General features: G+C 41.5%; 1 long non-coding RNA gene across 1 annotated transcript in view; it reads left to right on the top strand.

Moving 5' to 3' along the window:
• The first annotated feature begins 5,840 nt into the window (after positions 1-5,840).
• Positions 5,841-10,561, top strand: part of LOC104490986 — a 30,633-nt gene continuing 25,912 nt past the window's right edge. Inside the window, exons 1-2 of the long non-coding RNA XR_727775.1 lie at positions 5,841-5,972; positions 8,658-8,773. This is a non-coding gene — a long non-coding RNA (uncharacterized LOC104490986). The remainder of the gene's footprint in view (positions 5,973-8,657; positions 8,774-10,561) is intronic.

The raw sequence follows: 10,561 nt of genomic DNA, 5'->3' as shown, positions 1-10,561 counted from the left end.
TTCTGGACAATCTCAGGGGTGCGTAAGAGAAAGAGTTTCTTACAAACTGTTACAAATTGGTACTCGGTAATAGCTGTGGTGTTGATCAGACAATGTAAGAGGGCCCCCAGTGGTTACCGACTTAACAGCCGCATGTAAGTCAGCCAGTGAACATTTGCTTGTAGCTGCTCTAGTTTTGTTTTTATTGAGGAGCAAGAAGCATAAACATGGGACACACAGTCTAGAGGCTGCTTAAAGTGCTTGTTTAAAGAGCATATTGAAATGTCAGGGCTTTCCATGTGTTGCTGGTAACACAAATTGGGCCAGGTCATCCAAAGCAGTGCCTCAAGCAGGGCTGTGGGTGGGGGGATCTTGCCCACAATACGAGTTGCTCAGAAGCTCCTCAGTATGGTTGCCTGGTGCAAAGACAGAGGATCCCAAAATGTGAGGATATGCTCAGCACGTAGACTGATTTTGTTTGCTTTTATAGCTGGTTATCAAGTTAGTTGCTGAGGTAATGGGCTGCACCTCAATTAGAATCTATCTACCCCCAATGAAACATTTAATATTTGTGTAAATATTAAACATTTATATGAATATTAAATGCATTTATTTAGAATTGATTCATGTTTACATTTTCCCACTATCTGAATAAAGATTACAATTGGAAAGTAATTTTCTTATGCAGAAATTCTGCATGCATCAAACTCATTTGTCTACCAGCAGTGGGTAAACCATCCTCATCCATGTTGTGAGGCCTTAACCATGTTCAAACTCATTTCCTGACCATGTAGGGGCAACAGTAAGCAGCAGTTGTGTGCTGTACAGTGGGTACTTTGTTCTTGCCTTCCTTATGGAGTTGTTGGATCCATAATGTGGAGGATATGCTGACTAGTTTTACGATGTACCACATCAGGGAATGCAGTGCATAGTTTTCTGTTAGGTTTGGAAAAGTGCAGGCTTTATATTAAAGGTTCATTTCTTTTTCATCGTTCAGCTAACTCATTTGCACTGTAATGTACTTCCCTATTCCTCCACCTGATAGTTGCTGCTTTTAAACCTATTTTTGCAAGCCATATTTTTAGTCTAATCCATACAGCGGTTGTCTAAAATTCCATAGCATTGCTTATTTCTTACCTATAACTCTTAATAAAAAATAGGGCCGTGCCAACCTATTATATCCTTAATAGAATATTCTAATGGTTATTAAATCAATTGACTCTGAATCTCACTTTAATAAATGAGTCAGACAGTATTTTCCAATTACTGTCAGCCGCCACCTTTCCAAAGAGCAGATTATTTTGATTGAATTTTTTAAAGCTGTTCAGCACTTTTTTTTCTTTTCTTTTTTTTTTTTTTTTTACCTGAGTAAGAGCAAAGAGCAGTAGCTCTGTTCTGCTGGGAAGGAGAGCCTCTTGGACTATATCTGACACTCCATTCCATTTAAGATTCATCCCAAACGGAAACCGAAAATGTGACATTTCACTGGCCCTTTATTTATTAATGATATCATACTTTGCACTTCCATAGCACCCTATCGAATTGTTTGCTAAACATGAAGAGCTAGGCAGGGGCCAGTGTGTCAGCAGTGCCTTTTGCATCCTCTTTCTGCATCTGGCACCTTCGCAAGAGCTGCCACACCCTGGAACTATAATGCCAGTGAGAGAGAAAATGCTGGCTATGCTTGAAGTTCTCTGTGGAGAGCAGAGCACAGGGACAAAGCTGTGTCTCCTCATCCGTCTGCAGTGCTGTGTGGCCCAAGTCAGCAGGCAGTTTTGTGCCTGGACATGTTATCTTAAAACATGTCTAAGGCAGATGGCAGTGATTCTGGGACTTCTGTGTATGCTAGATAGTCCTGGACCCTTCTGCAGCTCCGCTGTCCCAGCTGTATTAACAATCTTAAGGGAGACTAATTAGGTAAGACTATTGAAGTAGAAATTAAAAATTAGCACCTCTTCTCTCAAGTCTGAGAAATGCAGGCCATGCTGTCATGTCAAAGGTGTATCAGAGTTTGGAGTGGAACCCAACACTCCTGGCTCTTCTGCCAATACCATAACCTTATCTGTCTCCCTTAAATTTAAATCGTGTTGGTCTCACATTCTCAAATTCAAGGACTGGAACCTTGCTCTTTGTTCTGAGGTTGCAGCACAGAACAGGTGTTGTGCACAAAATGGGTGAAAAAGAGCATGAGAAGTGGGGTTTGTAACTGCCTGAACAGCGAATCTTAGGAATAAAATTATTCTATTAGTTATACAAATGTAGTCATATTTTAAATACAGTCTTTAGAACTAGGAGACTAAAAACATTTTCTTTTTAAGAGAAAGCTTAGATTCTGCACAAATTGATGTCTTTTGCCTGGGGAAGTTTCCTATCTGCCCCAGGCGAGTGGGTGAGGGGATTTTTCAAACCCTGTTTATAAGCCTTTAGGAAAATTGGGTTTGCAACATAGAGTAATCAAAGTAGGTTTGATGTTTGTGACCAGGAGATCGCCTCGGATCTGAGTGGTACGGGAAATACAATAGGGTCACATTTAATGAGGCTCAATTCTTCTTGAACAAGTACAAATATTGTGTAACTAAAATCAGTTTTGTTTCAGCATCAGGAGTGCATGCCTTTCTTCCTACTGTTTCCTCATTATCTAAGGTAATGGAAGGACAAAAAAGCTTTCTCTCTCTTCTGTAGCTCCATTCAAAAATATTTCTTTTTAGGAGGTCTTCTGCTTTTGGAATGTTTGGAGAACTCCCTGTTCAGCGTTCTCATGTTCAAGAACGATTAGCATGGTTCACTTACACTTTGCCAACAGTAACGCTGTGATTTAAGAATTGGTATCGATCATCTTCACCTTGACATGTGGAAGATCCTGAGATGGAGCTTCCTTTGTCTTAATTCCTTTGACTCTGTGTATCAGCACAAAAGGTTTGATGAAGAAACCTCACCCTGCCGGCTTTCTAGCTTGTAATTAGCCTTCGTGGGGACTTGCACTGTCTTCAGAACTATCTGTTAGATAACAACCGTGGCAAGGATCTGGATATAGGAGAAATGATGGGATCACATATGGCAGTCTGTACGTCCCTTGTAATTGATTTGCAGGTTCAGGAAAGAAGAGGCATTTATCTGGTTTGTTGAGCCTTCCTTCTCTTTCCAGTACACCTTTCTGCAGCTTTGCCCGAGCTGTGTGTTGCTGCCTGTTGGGAGAGCACAGCATTCAGCCTGCTGCACAGGATGCAGTGTCTCTCTTAGATGTACGGACTGATGCATGCCAGGTTCTTTTCCCTCATGATTTCCTTGACAGTGTTTGCATGGGCCATACTTGTCTCAGCAGCAGCAAAAACCAGAGACACTGGAAGGGTTTTTCAAACCCCAAATACCAGGCAACTCTTGAGAATCCACTAAAATTTTCCCTGCTAAGAAAACAGTTAGCATGTATTTCGTAAATGGTTGCCGATTTATCTATGAAGAGTTATGAAAGATGTCACCTACCTGATGAGAAGGGGACACCTGCCCCTAATACACCCCTGGGAGTCTCTTGCACAGAGTATGATTAGCTAGTGGTACCTGACTGCCAGTGTGTCTGGCTGGATGGGACATGAACCTCAGCAGCCTCTGCTCTGTTGCCTTAATATCCCAGAGAGGCTGTGGTAGCAAAACAGCTGAGATGGAGCTGAGCCTTTGCCTGAGTTTGTGCTGATGGCCATCCTCAGTGGATCCAGCTATAAACTGGTGCCCGGTCAGGCAGACTGGGAGTCAAAAGCAGCAAAGTTCTTCTGTCTGATGTGGGTAATGGGGACCAGCACCTCAGTGGCAATAATCTGTGGGCACAGGATTGCTGGGACCACTGAGCTTTTTCAGCTAAATCCCAGAGCAGACCTGCCATTTCACACCCCTTTGATAGCTCTTCAGCACGTGGAGGTGGGCAGGAACATTGAACAGTGCTTTAATGAAGGACTGGATAGAGGACGAAGGGAAGGCTGCCGTTTGCCCTGTGAGCGCACAGGCGATGCTTGGCCGTGTTTGTCTGTACGTGTGGCACCACTCTGTTTTGCTAAGACTGACAGGAAAACAGGAGTTTAAAAAATGGCCACATGCCATTTCAGAGAGTCGGAATGAGTTCTTACATTCCTCTCACAGCTGCTACACGAAAAACCTTATTTTACCATGAAAGACGATGGAGGTGACATGTAAATGAATATTACGAGAGCTAGGTGTTCTTTGAAGAGAGAGCTCCCCTGTTATGGGATGTTCTCAGTGTAGAAATTTTTGCAGTCAATGTATTCTTACCTGTTTACTCCAAAGGAGACACCCTGTCACCCCAACCCAATTTTGTGGAAACCTTTTGGCTTTGTTGGTTTTCATCTGCTCCTTACCTCCTCATTATAAAGAGCTCTGACACCTTGTAGAAAACCACATGAGGGTAGTTCTTCGTAGTCCCACCTGCAGAATGGTCACCACCACCTGGCTTAGCTTATGCCTGGCTTAGCCATGTCTAAAGCCCTTTGCTAAAGATACCACGTCTTACATGAAGGCTAAATCCAGCTTTCGGACTCACGAGAAGTGAAAGCTGAGGGCTACCACTGAAATTTTTTCAGTTCTGCTAAGTTACTAAGGATCCTTTTGAGAGGGTGTATGACACTACTCAAGGACCGTGCCATGTTTTCTTTACATTGTTGGGGCGGATTGTTGTGTTGTACACAAAACATTGTCTCTTGCTCTCACCGTCTACAGCAACTGCCAACCACAAAGGTCTGTCATGACGGTCACTAGTCCCTGCTGGCAGCCCTGTTGGGCAGGAGGTAGGCAGCGTGGCATTTAGGTGTTGGGAGTGGGTAGGGCACTCTCCTACATCACTCCTTTTCACCTGAGAAAGAGTAGGGAGCTGTGCCAGCGGCCAAGCGTTTTAGTCCCGCATGATTTTTAATAATCAGATACAGTATTTACCTGTGAGATCAATGGCACTTGTGTAGCACACCGGTGACATACAGAAGGACCTTTTCTAAGCGGCGCTGTGGGAATTGAGGCCTCTGCAGCAGGGCTGGAAGCCACTTCTTACCTAGCAACTGTTTCTAAGTAGGGCAGCCGTTGACTGCCCTCATGGCAGAGTGGATGAATCCCGCAGCACCCTCAGGAAGAGAACCTGGTGCCAGGCACCAGCCGGCCTTCAGAGGACAATGGGAGGAAGCAGCGGGGAGCAGGAAGGTTTTTAAAGCCACAGGACATTGACGGGAAAGCTGCGTCAGGAGGCGCACGGGGATTTTTCTGAGCTGTTAAGAGGAGAAATGCAAATAAAGGGGAAAAAATCTATGATTGTCAGAAAGGGAGCTGGGAAATCCTGCAGCTTGCAAAAGGTTTTGCATATGCCCCTGGGACTGGAAACATGGAGCAAGAGTGATGTGAGGGTATAAACTACCCTCCTCTCTCACGCTGGTTACAAGAAACTCACGTCAGCCAGAGTGCCAAAAATGTGTGTGTATGTGTGTGTGTTCGCAGTTCTTACCCGTGGTAGATGGGATGATCCAAGTTAAATTCCTCACGTGCTGCTTTTCAAATGTCCTCAGTTGTGATCAGGTGGCTCTGCTAAGGGATGGTGTTTGAGGTCCTACCCATCATTTCCTACTGAAATCTAATGCTCTGCATTCTGTTTGGTGCTAATTGTATGTGGAAAACGTGCTTTTAATGCCAAGTTAAGCCTTGTACATTCTGAACCTTTCAAGTAAGAGAATGCTTCAGCAGCCATAGGTGCTGAGGGGCATCCTGTTTCCTGAGCTTAGGGAAATAAAACATCTCTTCAGTTCATAGGTAGCATTGGACTTGCTCTTTGGTAAGGGCTGTGATGAATTTCACTTTTCCTTTGATTTCTCCCACAGATGAAGGACTGAATCATGAATGCAAACTCTGCAATCAGACGTTCGACTCCCCTGCCAAACTTCAGTGCCACCTGATAGAGCACAGCTTTGAAGGCATGGGGGGCACCTTCAAATGTCCGGTGTGCTTTACAGGTAGGAGGCCATCACTGCTTGTCCAGTCATGACCTTAGCTTTCAACTGCAGAACTCCACTTAAAACCATGTCATGTGCTGCTGTCAGTTTTAGGAGGGAACATTACATTTGTGCTCATTAGTAATATTGATTAGAAATCGTTTAGAAACCTGAGCTCCTTGGAAGGTCAGGCATCCATCTGTAAGAGCTGCATTTCAAGCTCTTCTATCGGAAGTTCGAATTTTTTATAATTACAGAAGTGATAGCCTGTTACCTTCCACGGCATCACGTTCATTACCTTCGTGTTCCAAACTTACCGAGGTTAAAACTGCCATAAATTTGTGCTTTAAAGCTACAGATGTTTCATCTAAAATAGTATAACTCAGAGCAGAACTTTGCCCCATGGGCAAGGGCTGTTAGACATAGCTTGCGCAGCAACATTCTGCTCTGATCGGATAAGAAAGCCCACTTGCGTGCATTTGTTGGCTTGTGGTGAGAAGAAACACCCTTGTAATGTGCTTTAGAAAGCAAACCATGCTGTCTTGCCACAAGTCAAGTTCTGCTCTCTCCCCTGACACAAGTCCAAATGTGGAATAATCCTCCCCAAGTCAGTGGTGCTATTCAGTAGTAAAACCCAAGTGAGAAAATAACTTGACCCAGTAGGGCTAAGCACTGCAGTGTTTGGGCAATAATAAGGAACAGAAAAATGCTGTTGTTGGAAATGAAAACACATTAAATGGATGCCTACAGAGTTGTTGTGAGGATTTTTTAGGACTTCTTAATAGAACATTTCATAAAATGATAACCTAAAACATAAGCGTTAACGTGTAGCTTACATGCTCGATTTTGCTTTACAAGATGAAAATCAAAGATAATCACAAACATGACAAAACACACTTTGTGTATTCTCGCATCAATGGCATGCTTGTTCTGGAAGCCATTCAAGGGTTCTGTTCTCCATTAATGGGAGTGAAGGATTTTCATTGATAGGCAAATACACCCTTTAATACCTTCGTTTTACTTCTCTTTGTTTGGCAGCTCCACTCCCAATAAAATCTCAATGCACACTATGGAGGGAAATTAAAGTTGAATTTTTCATCTCTCAGATACAGAGGCTGGTGATGATTATTACCTCACTGTGTTCAGGTTTCACACGTTTCTGTGGGTTGTAAAATTAAAAAAATACGTAGTTCATCTTCACTGCACAGCTTGTCTCAGTAATGTCTGAGCATGGATGGAAGTGCTGCAAACAGTTTGCCTGTTAGGCGTCTGCATTCAGTAATTCTTCCACTTTCACTTTTTTTTTCTTTTAGTTTTATTACTGATTCCACTAATTTTTTCCCCTTGTATTTATGATGTGATTTTTTTTTAGTGTCATGCTGTGAGTCTTTGATGTCCAAGTTGGGGGGAGTTGTAAATGCAATATAAAAACTTGCATACGTAAGGAGCACCCACTGACCGTTCTCCTTGTGAGCAAGATCCCTGATAAAACTAATCCTTCAACTGGCTTCAATGTTCAAGCCAGTAGCCATGTAAAATGTTTTAGAGAGTGTGGAGATAAGTCGATTCCAATCTGTGTGAAACACTTTTTCCTTTTTGCTGATGGGGTAAATAGACACCGAGCATTAGTCATAAACAATGGTGTTTTATTAGCAATATGCCATTAAATTATTTCAGCATGTCTTGCTAGAATATTAACAAAAAGTAAAAATCACCAATATAAGTTTTGTGTGGAAAATGGAATCTGATCTCTTTTTTTCAGGGTAATGAGAAACGTGATTAAAATGCATGACTCAGAAGAACAATATTCTGATGTTTTTTGTTGCCTTGCAATTAGAATAATTTTAATGATTAGGAGTGGAGTCAAAGTCGAATGCCAGCATCTTTAATAAATCCTTTCCCTGCCTATACAGATTAATATTGTAGATGCAAACTTTTTTAGGTCACAGTGCACCAGGCATCCATCAGAAGTCAGTGCTGCCAACCCAAACACTGCCTCTGGCATATACAATTTAATTATTAATAGTATGTCTCCTAGGTAAACTGTTACACAGTCTTAGGGCCTTGTTTTGTAGTCATTAAAATTGAACATGTTTATATTATTGAAACCCTTGCATTCAGTGTGTAGGCAGAGTTGATCTTAAAGTATCCAAAGAGAATTTACCTGCAGTTCTGTTTCACATTTATAGACATTGCCCCAGTGTAGCTGTGGGATATAATTTTTAGCATTAACACATTTAAATACAGAGCTGTTTGTTAGGTTTAACTTAAGGCACACAGAGTAAACAGCGCTTTGGCATCTATGCCTTTCAAACCTGTTGGTTGCTAGGAAATAAGTTTTGTGTGTATTCAATCAAAGTGCAGTAAGCATGTAGAAACAAATCTGAAGAGAAAATGGCATTTTAAAATTCCTTAAATTTGAAATCTTCATTGGCTGTCCTGCTAGGGTCTTTTTCTTCGTGTTTTTTTTTTTTCTTTTAAAACCAGGTGTCCATTTCAATACAGTCATTTTAGAAGAAGGATCATGCTTTGTAGATAAATCGTGTTCGTTGGTACCCATTACAGTAACAGCGTAATGTGAAATCAGAGTGCGCCAGCCTCATTTTACCTCTTGGAATTGCTGAGTGGTAATGGAAAATTGTTTATAAAAACTCTTCACTTGCAATATGAAATAATGAAAACCTTTTTGTTTGTCTAATATTCCAGTGTTTGTCCAAGCAAACAAGTTGCAGCAGCATATTTTCTCAGCCCATGGACAAGAGGACAAGATCTATGACTGCACACAGTGTCCACAGAAGTTCTTCTTCCAAACAGAGCTGCAGGTACCACACTTGTTACCTGGGGGTTATAATGGCATTATGTATTTGATAGCCGAGTTCAAAGCTTTGCTTGCCATGACCTCTTCTGATACTTGCTCGTCATCAGGATGAGGAATGAGGGAAGGACAACAAAAATTGCAGGTTGTTCAACCCATGCTGCTTCTAAAAGGTGCTGGCAGAAAGCCACCTGGTACAGACCTGAATTTCAGGAGCCACCATGGATTCTTGCTCTGTAGGTTGTTGGAGCTCTAAATATTCTTGAGGAGAGAGAAATAGGCATCCTATTTTTCTGTTTGATATCCGTAAAACATTTACTCAAGCAGTGAAATGGAAAATAATTTTATTCTTTTGTCTCTAAATGTGAAATGGTAAGCACTGAAGTAGGAGTGTAGGGATGCGGGAGGGGGAAAAGAGGGAATTTTTCCTGGTTTACCTGCTGTCCATTTCCCATAAACAGTAACTTGTTGGGCAAAAAATATAATAGGGGTCAAATGAATGGTACCCTTTCTTCTTACATGCTGTTGTCAGACTTGTAATGATACTCTACTAATGGTAAACAAAAGGACGGAGATGAAGAAATAAATGTTGAACAAGATCTGTAAATGATTTTGGATCAAAGGATTATTTACTAGATGTTAACATTCTGTACTGCTTGTCTCGCACTGAGAGGTGGTGGTGTGCTATTCCTGATGTGTTACGCTTTCAGAGAGGAGCAGAAGATTGTTTCTAAATTATACTGAAGTATTAAGATAGGTTGACAGACGAAAAATTTTCAGGATCTGTGATGGTCTACAGGGACAGAACAAGGAAGAGTGTTTGTACAGTAAGGTCTTTCCTACGCTGTCTGTCATGTGACTTTTATTTGGAATGAAGAAATTTTTCAGCACTCTTAAGATTTTTCAGTAGTTTATTATAGCATTGGCCCCTGTCTCCAACTCCTTTGACTGAAGTGTCCACAAATAATTTTGCTTTGGACCAGAGCTGGATTTCATCTCATTAGCAGAGGCAAAAGGCTAATGAGGCATCTGCACACGTATGCCCATTTAATATTTAACTTACTGGAAATTTAATTCATTGTGTGCGAGATTGGTACTTATATCAATTGCACTGCAGTTTTTCTTTCCTAAGTTTTTACTGCATGAAAACAATATGGAATAAAGCCTCTCTGGTAGCCTTCCCTACCTCTTTCTCAGTGGACCCCTAGGTCATAAGGAACTCCTGCAGTAACTCGGTACCATACCTGTAACAGTCCGAGGTGCCTGTGCTCTATCACTCCCCTGTTTCCAGTAGATCCAAATCTGTTTTCATTTACTGTTTGTACCAAGTATTGCATGCAAACTCTGTCCCAAAATAGAAGTGGAGGACAAGGAAAAGAAAATAAAAAGTTGGACATTTAGGGAAAAAGAGTCATATATAGTGAAGGACAGAAAGAGGCAAGATTGAGTTTTGAAGTCAGAAAAATGAGGAAAGGTCAGAACCTGATTTTGTCCTATGTGTTTCTTTCACAGCATCATTTTTGTGGAATCATTTTCCTTGGGTGTTTGTTTGGTTGGGTTTTTTTTTGGCGGGGGGATTGTCTAAATACTTGTTGGGGCTTTTTTGCAAAGTGTTTCCAATAAAGTGAAACTGCTTTTTCAGCAAAAATATTTAAATTTTTTTGGCTTACTGATTTTCACAAATTCTGCTGTTACTCACTGATTAATCAAAATGAGAAAGTTAGAGAAGTAGGGACATCGGCAATTTCTGGAAAAAGAGAGATTGTTAGGGAAGAAAGACCAGAAGTGGGGGGGG

The sequence above is a fragment of the Buceros rhinoceros genome, unplaced genomic scaffold (assembly GCF_000710305.1).
Source record: "Buceros rhinoceros silvestris isolate BGI_N320 unplaced genomic scaffold, ASM71030v1 scaffold12893, whole genome shotgun sequence".
NCBI classification, from domain to species: domain Eukaryota; kingdom Metazoa; phylum Chordata; class Aves; order Bucerotiformes; family Bucerotidae; genus Buceros; species Buceros rhinoceros.
Note: the sequence above shows the minus strand (reverse complement) of the source record. Positions and strands in the feature narration are given on the sequence as shown.